We start from the raw sequence: 14,450 nt of genomic DNA, 5'->3' as shown, positions 1-14,450 counted from the left end.
ATAAGCAATGTCGCTTATATGATTCCACGGGAATATAAGACACTCCTTCCAGCATAGACTTCCGGTTTCTAGGTACATAACTTCGCCGTGCAAACTTATCTTGTGTGATGATTTGTGTGCTAGAAGGGCGCGTCAAAATCCTCTCCGACCTTATATGACTTGGGCTGGTTACCACATCCCTCATCCAGTCTTCGATTCATTCGATACCCTGATGCTCCCTCCCTCCCTTTACGATTGTAATAGATATATAGATTTTTATGACTATGAATTGGTCAATATGTTAAAATATTATATAATAATGTAAAACTCATATAATCATATATATTACAACATTAAGAAGAATAAAATCATACACTGTAATTTATTACGTATTGGAAACTTAAAGTCAAGTTGGTTGCGCTGCCATAGGAATTTGTGTTCAAACAGTCTAAAGGTCATTATTCTTAGGTTCACTGCAAATCATCATGGTTCATTTATCGTTCACATTCAATATCACATCACCATTTTATACATGTCCACTCCATCCAAGCAGACAAGCACCCATCTGCTCCTAACCCTGATTCACATCACAGCATGCACTGCTGCTAAATAAAAATCACACACATTGGTTACCGACACGCTTCCTACAAAGGTCGTCATCGTCAGCTCGCTCTACCTCAATGCGCATACCGCTCAGTTCACGCACGAAAACAAATAAAAAAAACTGCCATCATCAACACACTGTCAACATTCGGGGCAGAAATCAGATAACGCCTTACACTACCACAATCTAAGCTTTTTCTTCACCGTACCAAACGAATGCAAGCTTTATGCAATCTTCACGCACGACATAAAGTCCGTCACCATTCACTTTTCAAAATAAATCTGTTCCACAGCAACCACCAAATGACAATTACTAGTTGAGACAATAACTTAGCTGGTATTTTCCGCTACATTCCATTTTATATCAAGCGCCTATCGATCTAAATTGACCGACGCCATTTTGGTGAACAGCACCGCTTCTTTACTGCTCATGAAAACTAGGTAAAACCATATTTATTTTTGAAAATTCTAATTCATTTTAAAATTAGATCACTTTCTGCCAATTAGCACAACATGTTACAACACGTTACGCATTGAAAAACTTAATTCTAACAGGTTCAATTCCACTACTACTACTCTCCGGTAAACACGACCGCACTGGCTCACATTTCGAAGCGAACTGATACCCATTCCATCCCATTTGTATCCAAAAACCACGACTCGCAAAATCTGTCTCAGTGCGCCCAATCAAAGATTTCTTCGGGATTTTGAGTTCCTTGGTGTACAAAAATAACTGGAGAGACACGAATTGCAAACAGCTGATTGGTAGAATCAAGAGATGCATTCGCAAAGTTGACATGACGGCCGTACAACGCTCCTGCTTCGACGTCAAAGGAAAGCTTCGCCGAACAGCCGATTACGGACCGTTTTCAAATGTATACTAATTTTTTCGAACAATGGATAATGTATCTTTAATTTCGGTAAATCAGATCTTCTTCATGTATCTTTGTCGTTTTTGACAGCTTGAGAAATAAATTCCAAAGTTTTAGTTGCCACCCGTTATATTACAAAGCAATCGTCTAGTAAACAACAAGGCTGGGTATGGAGCAGACTAACCTTATGTTTGTTGTCTCTACCTTTACAATAAGGTCAGGTATTAAATAGCAAGTGCCTCTACAGTTTCGTTGTCCCACTAGAAAGCAGTTAGAGTTGGAAAGACGTCGCAGATGGGTTCGAATCCGGTTAAAATTGGCTCTCATTATAACCTATTTTATTCCGCAGATCTCTTACCATGTATGTCATTATTAGAAACTCTAAACGTTCGGAAGTCAAACAATAATATGACAAAAGTTTTTCCAATCAATTAATCACACGAAGCTTGCAGATAAGAAGTACAAATTACTGCACTGGTATTTCTCAACTTTTTTGCGGTAACGAGGATAGGTATTAACATATCAAACCATCGAGCGTACTACTGTTGGTATTTCAACTTACTGAAAGATGGATTTCCGTTCTCACCACTACTGGCTGGTTATGGTTACACGCCACTGCACTGCAACTGCCAGGACGCTTTCCGAGATTAAAAAGCCAGCTCGTTAAACTTTCCAGTCCAAAGGCAATATGCTACATTGTTACTATCTGCATTCGGAGATGCTATTATAGTCTGTCGCAAAGGAACGTAGCAGATTTGTGAAAGGCTGAAGTTGGCGCCCAAAAGGGCTTAGATCCGAAGCCTAAAGTCAAATATTAGCAGAAGCAAGCCAGGGAAATGTTCCGCTGCGTCAGAGTAACCGGCTGCCACGAGTTTAATAATGCTTCCTGCAAACAACTTTGTCGAGCCAAATGATGCCAAGGTTTGATTTCGGACGAAAGATTTTGCTGCAGGGAACGACGAACAAGACGGAACTGTCCCAATCTGATGTGGTACAAAATGCACCGTTTCCCCGGGAGGGCCGCTGGAGTCGGGTCGGCAGCGAGGGGTAAACAAGTGCGGGAAATGCTTTTCCATTATTGCGGTGCATGGTAAACTGCAATATTTAAGTTGTTTGCATTGGGCCCGAAGTCTGTTTCGTGTGTTTTATTGTGGAGATTTTAGGATTTATTTTAAGAGCCTTGCGGCTTTCGGTTGCGCGCTTCAATTTGCATACATGCTTTCAACCGCGTGGAAGCAATTAAGAAATTAAACTAGGCTGTGAAACTTCGCCATACTGAGGAAACCTGTTGTTATTAAAATGAGTAGAATGGCGGATCAGTTCATCAACACGAAACGGTTTGAACAGGAAAACATATTCCATTACCAATGTAGTGCGTTGAACTAGATATTTTAAAAATGAATGAAAAATACAATTGTGTCCAATGTGCACGTGTGTCAGTTCTGCCAATCAATCTGAGTAAATTAAATAACTCGTATATAAACTTAGCTTGTCTACTACTGAACTAAATTTGTTTTCCAAACACAAATATTGTAACTGTGACAGTTTTCGCTTCAGAAGTCAGTGCGTACCCTTTTCGGACGTTGCGCGATGTTCGGCGGACAAACAAAATCCATCCAAAATCCCACTTGAATCAATACCAAAGCTCGTATCCGATTTAACCCGGATACAAACAAACCAGCAACCCGCCGAGTTTAGCTCATCGAAGCGCGCGAATGGCACCGCCACTGGACATTTGCTGTGCGGAACTGTAAAAAAACTGGAACCATACCGCAAACTATGCTACAGCGAGCGCAACACGTAGTTTTCCATAGTCCATAGACGGAATTGCCGTTGCCATTGCATGCTTTTGCTTTTTATTTCCAAATCGCATTCCAGCACTACCATTCCTGGCAGTTAGTTTGGCTGAAAACCTGACACGAGTTGCGTAAAACTTTTTGGTGTGTCAATATAGTGAAACATTGTGAAACATATCTTTTCATACATTTTGCAAAAGTTTTTGTGGCTCTATCTATCTATTACCAACCTTTGTTGTCATTATTTTTACCTATTTTTACCTTTGTTGTTATTGTGTATGAAGCGAACTCTACCGACGGTACACACGAGAGCAATTTCAGGCAACGGAAATTCGTTTGCTTTTTTACTCACTGCATAGCTCTGCTTCATCTTTCCCATCATTTGGACAATCCCATTCACTGCTATTCACGAGACTTCTCTTCTCATCGTTCATGATCCAATCATCAGACGAACCTTGGTGATAGTATGATACGCGACAGAGAAAAAAATCATTGCAAAAACAACATCGAACTCACTGACAATGGTGGTTGAAAACTACCACCGTTGGTTAGAGCTACTGGGGATGTTCAAGACAATTCAGACAATCCTGTCGTGAACGGATACCGAAGATAATTGTCAGATGTGATGAAAAGTTCATCCCCAGCTGACCAAACCAATTCCGGTAGGCTTTAATAGGCAAAACAAGGCAGCTCGAAATCATAACAACGATAGATAGGGAGTGTTGGAGTACAATCACAACTTGCCATGCCATCGTTCGAAAACAAAGCTCACAATGTACCCCATTCTCCGCTAGGGGCTCTTTCCCAGCAGGGATATGCAAAAGCACCGCTAAAGGTAAAGTACAGGTACCGTTTATTTTTACGAGCCATAAAGCTTTTCTTCCGAACGAGAAGACGATATACGTAAAAGTTGGGAATAAAATACCGCCGAGATAAAGAGGACCGTTTACCATCCCTTGGTTCGCGTAAACGGAGAAAATTGTTTTACGCTTCACCACATTGCCGAGCCGTCTTCGGAGTTCGTCGAATTGTGCAGTTCGTTCGCTGCATTTGCCTTCGAATGGTTGATTTAAACTTTTAGAATTGATTGCTGCAGTTGTGCTTAACAATAGCGAGCGAACTTGGGTGCAGCGCCGCACGCTAACTGGTTATATGTTAAAAAAAAGGATTCGTTAGTTCAGTTCGTTAATTTGTACACCTTTCTCTTAATTTGTACACCTTTTCTCTTCTTAAAAAAACGTCATAAAATGAAAATCTTACCTTTGGTAAAGTCTTTCAAAACGTTTTAGTTTTACTAGAAGAAAGGAAGGAAGTGAATATAACATTTACGCGTGTATACAATTTTTCCTTAGAAATCCTACAAATTCAAAAATAATTCCATAACATGCTTCTTTTTCATATTGTATTTTATTGTATTCAAAATACACATATTGTATTTAAAAATACACATTTATATTCGTTTATATTCGTTTTGGTAATCATGCAAAATGATACGGCGTCTCCATCACAAATGAACAAATGGAGACGCATTGTTATTTGCGAAAGCCGCCTTCAACTATGTATTTCCATTTCATTTTTTGTCTCAATTGAAAAACCACTCACACAGGGACCATGGCTACTTGTAGCTTTTAGGTAATGAATATTATTGCATGTCGACAGCGCATCGTTCGATATTGTAGGTTTATCTTAATATGTACTTTGCTCGAATGGTCCGATCTCCCTTCGAAACAAAATCAGCATGTATTCCAATAGGTTTCATTAGACATGTTATAGATTGCAAATTGCTAATGATAGGGTAGTTGATCCAATAGTTGTGGTAGTACCAATAGTTGCGCTACTATTCATTATTAACGCACATTTTCGTCACCGTAGCTTTTTAGATAAAACAATTACATTCATTATATAAAACAGGTTTTTACAAGTATTGGTAGTTAGACTACACCATTTAAAATTAAAGCATTATTTGCTAAAATACCAATTTTCCAAAATCTAACGCGCAGTTGGAGCGCACAACTATAGGCGCTCATCTATAGTTTTGCTACGATGTTTTTTCACTTAGCAACCTAGCAATGTATATGGAATAACACAATTAAAGGAACATCAAATTTAATTAAGGAAACATTAGCGCAACTGTTGGTACAATATAATTGAATTGGAAAATTCATTTTTTCTTTATAAAGCTTCTCGTAGAACGAAAGCAATTGTCTTGCCTTGCGACAAATACCTTGTATTTGATAAATTTATATCCCACAAGCATTAATTGAAGCATATACCTCAATAAACAAGCAAAATGAAGTTATATTGTACTTAGTGGCGCAACTAATGGATCATCTACCCTAAATAAAATAAATTTGCTTATTACAAATGCAGAGTCAATGCACAATTTTTTAAATAGGCGGAATTTTAATGCAACATTATTTTTAAACGATTTGAATAGAAATGTCGGAAAAAAATAAAATGAACGCCAAATAGACGAAATTAACGATTTCAAAATCTTCTAAAAAAATGGTTTCTTGTACCTATTTATTTTTTCGCGACCAGATAAGGCAATTTAAATGAATAGATTTTCCTGAACAATTACGTACTTCAATAATTAATTTCTGATGAATCAAGCATTGTTGAATAAACCGTTTATGAAACTATAAATAGGTCACTGAGTATTCAAACTAAAAGGGATAAAAATATTGCGGAGATTTCATCTTTCTAGACTCCCATTACTTCCCTGAAGTAATACCGATAAGGTGGTTCCAGGGGGGATTGAGGCTGGAGACTCGAGTAGGGCTTTAGTGGGTCTGGATCTTCACGATCTTCACGGGATACCAAACCCCACTCCCTGAGCTGTCTTCTCAGGTGTCTGATAGCAGATTTCCCTACTCGTTAAAAAAAAAGACTCCCTCGCGAAAATTATTAGCGTGGTTATTTTCTGCGTGTCGCCTTGTTTCTAATTTAGCAATTTGTACCATCAGTTTTTCATTATTGCCTCCCCACTGCACGGTGGGCCAGAAATCAAAATTTCGGGACAAAAATATTTGCGGTTAAACGGCATGACTCAGCTCAATGTGGTCTGCGGCAACTTTTTGAATAAAAAATTGATGCATATTTTGAAGAGGTCGTCCGATATTTAAGCGTTACTTAAACAACAATTTAAGTAATAACTTTTTGAGTAAACTTTTTTTCACCTTTTTGGCTTCAAAATACTAAAGATAAACTAATTTCAAGTAGTTTAGTAGAATCAGGCCATTCGATGTCAAAGTGACTTTTAGCATGGGTTTATTCTGTGGCCCCTCATCACCCTTCCTTCATGCTGAGTTCTACATTATCCCGAAGACGCTTCTTATGATTAGTATACTGGTATGAGGACCTGCTAACTATAACGAGGCGAAACAGGTTTGGTATAGTAGGACATGCATCGAAGCATGGGTAAAACCCTCAACACATAAGCACGCATAAAAAAATATAAGCTTATCGTTTACTCAATAACGATAAAGCACAGAAATGCAGTGCAGAATACAGCATACACCCGGGCAACATTACAATAGATCAATAATGTTGTGGTCAACGTGATAAGCCCATAAAAAAAAAATTTCAAGTAATTTTTCTGAAGATATGAAACTTCTACCTTTTACTCATTTTCAGCAATAGACCTTTATTTATGAACGACCCCTCAAATCACATTTCTTCTTGAAACATGTTTATTTCAACAGACAGATCAATGTGATGTTCTATAAAATAATTTGCACATAAAAGACGAATATTTTTGCTGAAGTCTGTATTAATAAGATATAACTGATCTTAGGTTAAAAACCCTCTGATGAAAAATCCGTATATCTTAGCCATCTGCAAGTATCTGCAATTAGTTTGCATACCAATTTGTAGGGAATTGTTAAAGTTATCTGCCCAAATGTGTATTTCAGAGAATACCTGGGAATACCATGGCTGGGAATACCTGGGAATCGCACGGATTTTTTTAAACATTTTATAACTCAATAAATATGCGTCCTAGCGTCAAACAGTCTTCACAAAAAATATGTATTTCAACATACTGAATAACTTTGTAGAACATTTGAAAGCAATAAAATCAACGTGTGCAAAGTTATTGAGTGTAATTGATTTTTAAGTGCTCTTTTTTAACACATCATATTTCGCAACCGGTAAGAGATAGATAGTTACTTTTTTTTAGCAAAATTGCTTAATTTAGTATGTTCTACAACTTTTGGAGAAAAAAACTTTCTTTTTGAAATTATTTAAGAAAATAAAAGTTTGTATCAAACTAATAGATGAGTTCATGGTCACCCTAATAGTGCAGGAAGATGCGCTATATTTTATTATTTTACTTCTCCGAAGACACCACCCTTGAAAACATACACATTTTTCATCAGACGGTTTTTAGCCTAAAATCAGTTATATCTGATTAATTAATGCAGAAAAAGCAAAATGGTCTTCAGCAAAAATAGTCCTCTTTTATGTGTAAAATGTTGTATAGAACAACATATTGAGCTGTCTGTTGAAATTGACATGCTACAAGAAGAAATGTGATTTGAGGGGTCGATTATAAACAAAGGTCTATTGCTGAAAATGGGTAAAAGGTAGAAGTTTCATATCTTCAGAAAAAATACTTGAAATTGGTTTATCTTTAGTATTTTGAAAACAAAAAGGTGAAAAAAAATTTACTCAAAAAGTTATTACTTAAATTGTTGTTTAAGTAACACCTAAATATTGGACGACCCCTTCAAAAGATGCGTCATTTTTTCATTCAAAAAGTTACCGAAGACCACATCGAGCTGAGACATGCCGTTTAACCGCAAATATATTTGTCTCGAAATTTTAATTTCTGGTCCATCGTACACTGCAAGTCTCCTTGGTTGGCAAGCATATTTTCAATGTAATTGGTAAGTACAGGATAATTAATATCAAAATATGATTTTGCGCAGGACTCGTAAAATTGCTGCAAGGAACAATATCCAACATGAAAAAAATCGGTGTTATCAATTTTTTCGGATTTGAACCAATCTTCGGAAAAACCGGAAATCGGAAAAAACCAATCTCGAAAACTAAAACTCCTAAGTTTGATGCCGATTGGACCTCTCTAATCAGCAGTGACCTGAAACCCAACCCAAGATTGACTTGGTTACGACATGGCAATTTTTGGAGTGATTAAACACATTCCCAGACATGTTTTGATGCGCATTTCGCTGCTGTTCCGGAAAATGAAAAATTTCAAGATATCAAGATGATATTGCTATCAAACCATGTGCTCTGATAGCAATAAACAAGCGAGCAGCTTAAAATCTAGTGTAATCGACGTAACCGATATTTATCCTGCATATAGGCAACAATGTCGCGTGATTGGCAACTAGTGGAAAAATGTGGCAGTCAGCTCTACATTAGCATGGCAGCTGCTGAATAAATAAGAATGATAAAAAGGATATTAGACAAAGTTTAGCATCGTAAAAAAAAAGAAAAAAAACATAGCTGTATATATGTGTATACGAACGATTTACGTATATAATCTTCTCCTATCTCGTGAAACTGATAATTTAAGGTTAATTGAAGGACAATTGAAGGTCGTTTTGATCGTCTGTCGGCATTTCACAGACATCCCAAGTACCAATTTGGGCTTTATTACACTCTTATGATAGCATTGAGGACCAAAATTGGTAATGAAAACCACCATAAGAGTACAATAAAACGCACATTGTTGCTTGGGATCACTGACATAAGATTTTATGGAAACGCTACCGTTGACTTGAACCACTTGGTTAAAAGCGGCCAAAACTCTCTCGTCGTCCTCGCCAGCAGCATAGAGCTGGGAGTGGCTCGTGTTGTTTCAACCAGTCGTCTCCATTAAACTCGATCTTGGGCTACTCATCGCCAATTTTTCAGTCATCTCAAAAGTTGCAAGTCACTTTCGACCAGGTCGAGCCATCTTGTACGTTGAGCCTTTCTGTTCCTGGAGCCGGTCATGTTGTTGAAGTGAACTGTTTTCGGTTGTCGTCCGGCATCCTTAAGACGTGTCTGGCCTACGGTAGCCTATCGATTTTTGCCAGATGTACGATGGTAATCTCTCCAAGCAGATCCTGTAGCTCGTGTTTTATACGCCTCCGCCACTCTCCGTTTAACCGCTTGATACCGCCCGCAGCAGGCGCGACGTGTGTCCTCCGTAAGTAGCGTAAGCTTCAAGTCCATACAGAACTACTGTTCTAATAAATATTTTGTACATCATCAGCTTCGTACGGCGGCGTATGCTTCTTGATCATAACGCTTTGCGAATGGTAAAGTATGCCCGATTTCCGGGTTGAATGCGCCGTTGGATCTTCATACTAATGTTGTTGTCTGCGGTAACCAGCGATCCCAAATACTCATCTCCCATTACTAGTTCGTCGCCGTCAACGGGTACCAACCGTGGAAGTCACGCGTTTGTTTCCTTTGCGCCTCGTCTTTTCATGTATTTGGCCTTCGACGCATTTGTTTTTAATCCAATCATCCTAGATTCCGTGCCTCTCGTTTCAATGACCGCTCGTCGGATAACTCCCTGAAGAGTGATGTTGAACAGCATTAACCCTCGCCGTGTCTCGAAGGAACTCGAGAGCGCTCCCGAGATACGCACGAAGCACATAGACCCAATGCGGATCTGATCAGTCAAGTTAGTTTATCCGGAAACCGTATTCGTTCATTATCCGATCGACTGTATCGTATGCTGCTTTAAATTCAATAAAGATGTGATGCCTGGTCACATTGTGCTCCTGCTATTTCTGCAAGATCGGTTGAATGGTACAAATATGGTCGGTAGTTGTACAAGTCCCCATGAAACCTACTTGATAATTCCCGATGAAACCGTGGGTTAGCCGCCATAATAGGATCAGGAAGAGGAGTATCTTGTAGGCGGCGTTTACCAGCGTTATGCCCCGGTAGTTGCACTGGCCATGGATGCATATCTGGAAATTAAATAAAAAGAAAACTTATCCAATTTAATACTACTATGTATATTTTATTCTTGACAGAGACGTATTTCGTTTACGACTTGCAGTCTTCCTCAGTGTCTGTTTTCGAACAGTATCTGTTTTCGAACAGTATTTTCGATACCGTCATCCGGGGCGAACGGTAGTTGATTATGCGGGAAGTTACGTCAACTATGAAACCATTAGCAGAGTAGCAGATTCTCCCAAATTTCTCGAATATTTTTGAACAAACAAATATTCTTAGAACATTGTGCATGTATATTACATAGTTAAGAATGCGTAGGACTGAACAAAAGGATGGTAAACGGTTGAATAATGCGCTCCAGAACCACCATGAGGTTTCACAGTCTCTTATTCAGCAACTCCTATCTCTACCTCCTCGTGGTACCATCCGGGACACGTTCCTTAGTGGCAATCGGACAACCGGTGGAAACTAGGGTCGTATGCGGACAGAGAAGGGGGCACTCATGCGAAGGTTGAAGTGTAAACTATCCGCCTGCAGGACGGTTCTCTCGACTCCCAGGAACCAAAGCAGAGGGTCCAAAGCCCATTAAGGAGATGGTTGTAATATCTGTTATCCATGACTATTATGTAAGAACTTGAATGGATAAACCCCTAATCCAAGGTGTGACGCGACCCGTGTAGTGGGATGAATGGTGGAGGGGGTTCTATAAATTCTCTCGCCGCAACGGAGCCTATGGAGTACTAGGGCGCCCTCCACAGCAATTTGCTCTTGCTGCATCAAGCCGGTTACTGATGCAGTGGACGATTTCTTACCGTACAAGCTCTTTCTGCCGAAAAAGACAAAGAAACGAATGAGCGGTGAGGAGAGTAGGGGAGGAACAGGACTTGAATGATGCGCTAGCTGAGGTTCAGTCCTGATCCTCGTCTATCCTCAACACGCCGACTCGTTGTGAGTCGACAAACGAAGATGTGGCTCCAACTCCACTAAAAAGCAAAGCCAAGCAAAGCCATGGGTTTATACCGTCTTTAGATATTACCCTTCTTTATCGACAGACTTCGCAGCCGGCTGTTAGAGTACAGGAAAATTACGGGGCCAGTGCAACAATCCTACTGACTCTAACTAGCAAGACTGACTAGGTTGTCATCAAACCTAGTCATCCCTGATTGGCACATGTCTTGCTCCAGCTACCAGCCTGTCACTTCCTTAATAAGTGATAGGTAAGCTTAAAGCGTATAGTAAAATAAAAAAAACGGGGCATACCCACAATAGTTCAAAATAATGGATGCAGTGGTAAGAGTACTCAACAGAGGAGAAGAAGTAGAGAAGAGGACTGAACAAATACATTTTGGTCATTTTGGCTTTTACGACGGGCCGGTCACCCTTTTTGTAGATGAGACAAACAACTCCATCCATCCATTCCTCCGAAGTCTTCTCCTCCCAAATCTTGGAAATTACCCAGTTTAGAGTTGTTGCCAGGGTTTCGCAATGTCTTCAGTACCCTGATTTCTTATTTCATTTGACTTCTTGGAGATCAGATGCTGGGACATTACTATCTTCTATGGGCACTCCTAGGTTAACTCACGTTTCACCTCGTTGTGCAACTCCGCCATTGAGATGATCATCTAAATACTCTCTGTTGTGAGTAAAATTTGGTACCGACACCAGTCGCAGTTAAATCTAGCGCGGTTGAAGCAACCTTATGTCGCCGTAAACTATGTGCATTCACTTGAGATTGCACTATTGGAAGTAAACGAGCTGTACAAAGCCCCTCTTCAGGACTGTTGAAATGCCAACAAAACAACTTCATCATCAACATCAAATGCCTTGTGTCGCGAGTTGAAATGTGTCAGGCTAAGAATGGCAGCATTTTGAAGTACGATTGAAAGATGGAAGTAGCATTTTGATAAACAGAGCATCCATGGTTCAACGACAATCTCAACGACAGGTGAAGTTAAGGATGCCGTCAAGCAGTTAAAGATCAATAAATCGGCTGTGATAATAAATCTGACTACTAGTTTGCAACGGCTGAGTGGGAAAATTTGGAATACTGAGCAGCCAGCGCAGCAGTAGAAGGACAAAAGCGGACATGCTGCGCTTTGAGAACAATCATTCGATCACCATTCTCAATTCCGCGTTTAGCCCAAATTACCTCACAAATCATTTTTCGCAGATTTTCACTAATTGCGAAAAGATTTGTGTGAATTTACCAAACCGGTTGATTGACGATCAAAGACGGATCATAATTTTATTGTGGCAGATGTTCCAAAATGACCGTGAATACAGAATTCTCACGCACCATTTGTTTGTTGGCTTCAAAGCTGCATATGATACCATCGACCGCAAAGAACTATGCAAAATCGTGAATGAGAAGAGATCTCCTGGGAAGCTGATCAGGTTGATGAAATCTGCGATCGATGGTATATAGTGCTGTGTTTCTCAAACCTGCTGTTGCACGCCGACATGCACAGAACCTATGGTGGCGACTGAATAGTACACCAGGTACACCAAGAAAACTTATCCAATTTAATTCTACTATGTATATTTTATTCACGACAGATACGTATTTCGCCTACGACTTGCAGGCTTCCTCAGTGTCTGTTTAGGAGTTCGAAAACAGACACTGAGGTAGTCTGCAAGTCGTAGGCGAAATACGTATCTGTCGTGAATGAAATATTCATAGTAGAATTAAATTGGATAAGTTTTCTTGTTTTTTAATTCTAGGTTTCGTATTCTACTAAGACGCTCCAAAAACTTCAGTCAACTCAAAACTAACTTAACGGTATGCCATTGAATTCAGCGCAAATTTTTGGTAGGAACCCCTTAGCTTCACTCAAGAGTCATATATGTTTATCTCTGTTACGTCAATTGTTTATACATACCAATTATTTGTTCAACCCACTGCAGAAGATCTTGGGGCCGATTCTCGGCATACCGACCAATCAGCGAATGAATAGCGTAGAGAAATTTGTTGTCTCTCGTCACGTGCTTCGCAGATTAAGTCCCAAATTGCACAGCAATTTTGAGCAAGGATGATTCCGCACCGCACCACGATAATCGGTGTATAATCGGTAAATTGAGGCCAATTTAATTTTTGCTGGTATGAAATCATTTGGTCACGTATTGAGCCGTAATGCAAAATATTCTCTTGTGAAATAAAATCGTGTATTCTGAACATACATTCCTCATACGTTGCCACAGTTTTTCCATTCGCTTTAAGACCATTTTCGATGTATGTAGAAAACTTATTTCATTTTTTTCTTGGGCAATGCCACAACTTTTTCGAAGTCGGTTTTGAGCCTCCCATCTTTGTTATATTTCTACAGATACGGATGTGCTCCACATTCTCTGTGGAATGTTTCCTCTTTTCTCCTCCGTTTTAACGTAAAACTGCCAAAAACTCAGATCCGAAGACAGCCACATCGATAAATTAAAACGGCGCATCCATTCTGTCAGTTGTTGAAACAAACTTTTCTACTTTTACTTTTAGTCGTTGTTGGCTAAATTCTTCAGAAGTCTAAACAAGATGATGAACGTGCAAACAGAACAATTTTCCTCTGGCTTTGTTCACGTTGTAGTTAGCCGTAGAAAAATCAAACCGTCAAACTCAGCTTTACGTTTATTGTGCAACCAGACTGTTAATCAGGCTTCAGTATCAGGCACCAATTTTAGCAAATAGCGCTTTACACTGCACGGTTTCCCCTTCATCACTGTTTTATTTTGAAAATTTTAGATCAAGTTATAAACTTTTGAAGTTACTATGAATGTTTCTTTCCGTACAGTGGCGTGGCTCGTAGTATAAAATGCAACTTGAAAACAATTTACTGTCATGTTCAATCAAATTTATGCGTTTCTCTGCAATGTACACATTTTTATCCCGAACGCAATTATTTTACAATAAAGCTGTTTTATTTTTGCCGAATTACAACATCACGCATTAATTTTATTGAAATTAATATCCCATCAAAACCCAGCCAGAAAACAAATATGTCATAATAAACAACCTATTGTATATCATTGCGATATTCAAATTATGAATCTCATTACGAAAACGATCTCCGGTTCCATAAAAAAAATATGAGAAGACAACTCAATTTAGCAGCGAAGGTTCATTTTCAACGCAGACAGAGCCACATGCTTAAAACTCCTTCTTCCCCGAATGCGATCCCTTCTTTAAGCTGTCGTCAGTCGCTGGGTTTCTTTTAATTCCGTCGTGAGAAGCTGTCGCCATCATCTTTCACCAGACGACCACGGGAGCAGCAGTAAACTTCCACCGAAA

The sequence above is a fragment of the Sabethes cyaneus genome, chromosome 3, assembly GCF_943734655.1.
Source record: "Sabethes cyaneus chromosome 3, idSabCyanKW18_F2, whole genome shotgun sequence".
Classification (NCBI taxonomy): Eukaryota; Metazoa; Arthropoda; class Insecta; order Diptera; family Culicidae; genus Sabethes; species Sabethes cyaneus.
Note: the sequence above shows the minus strand (reverse complement) of the source record.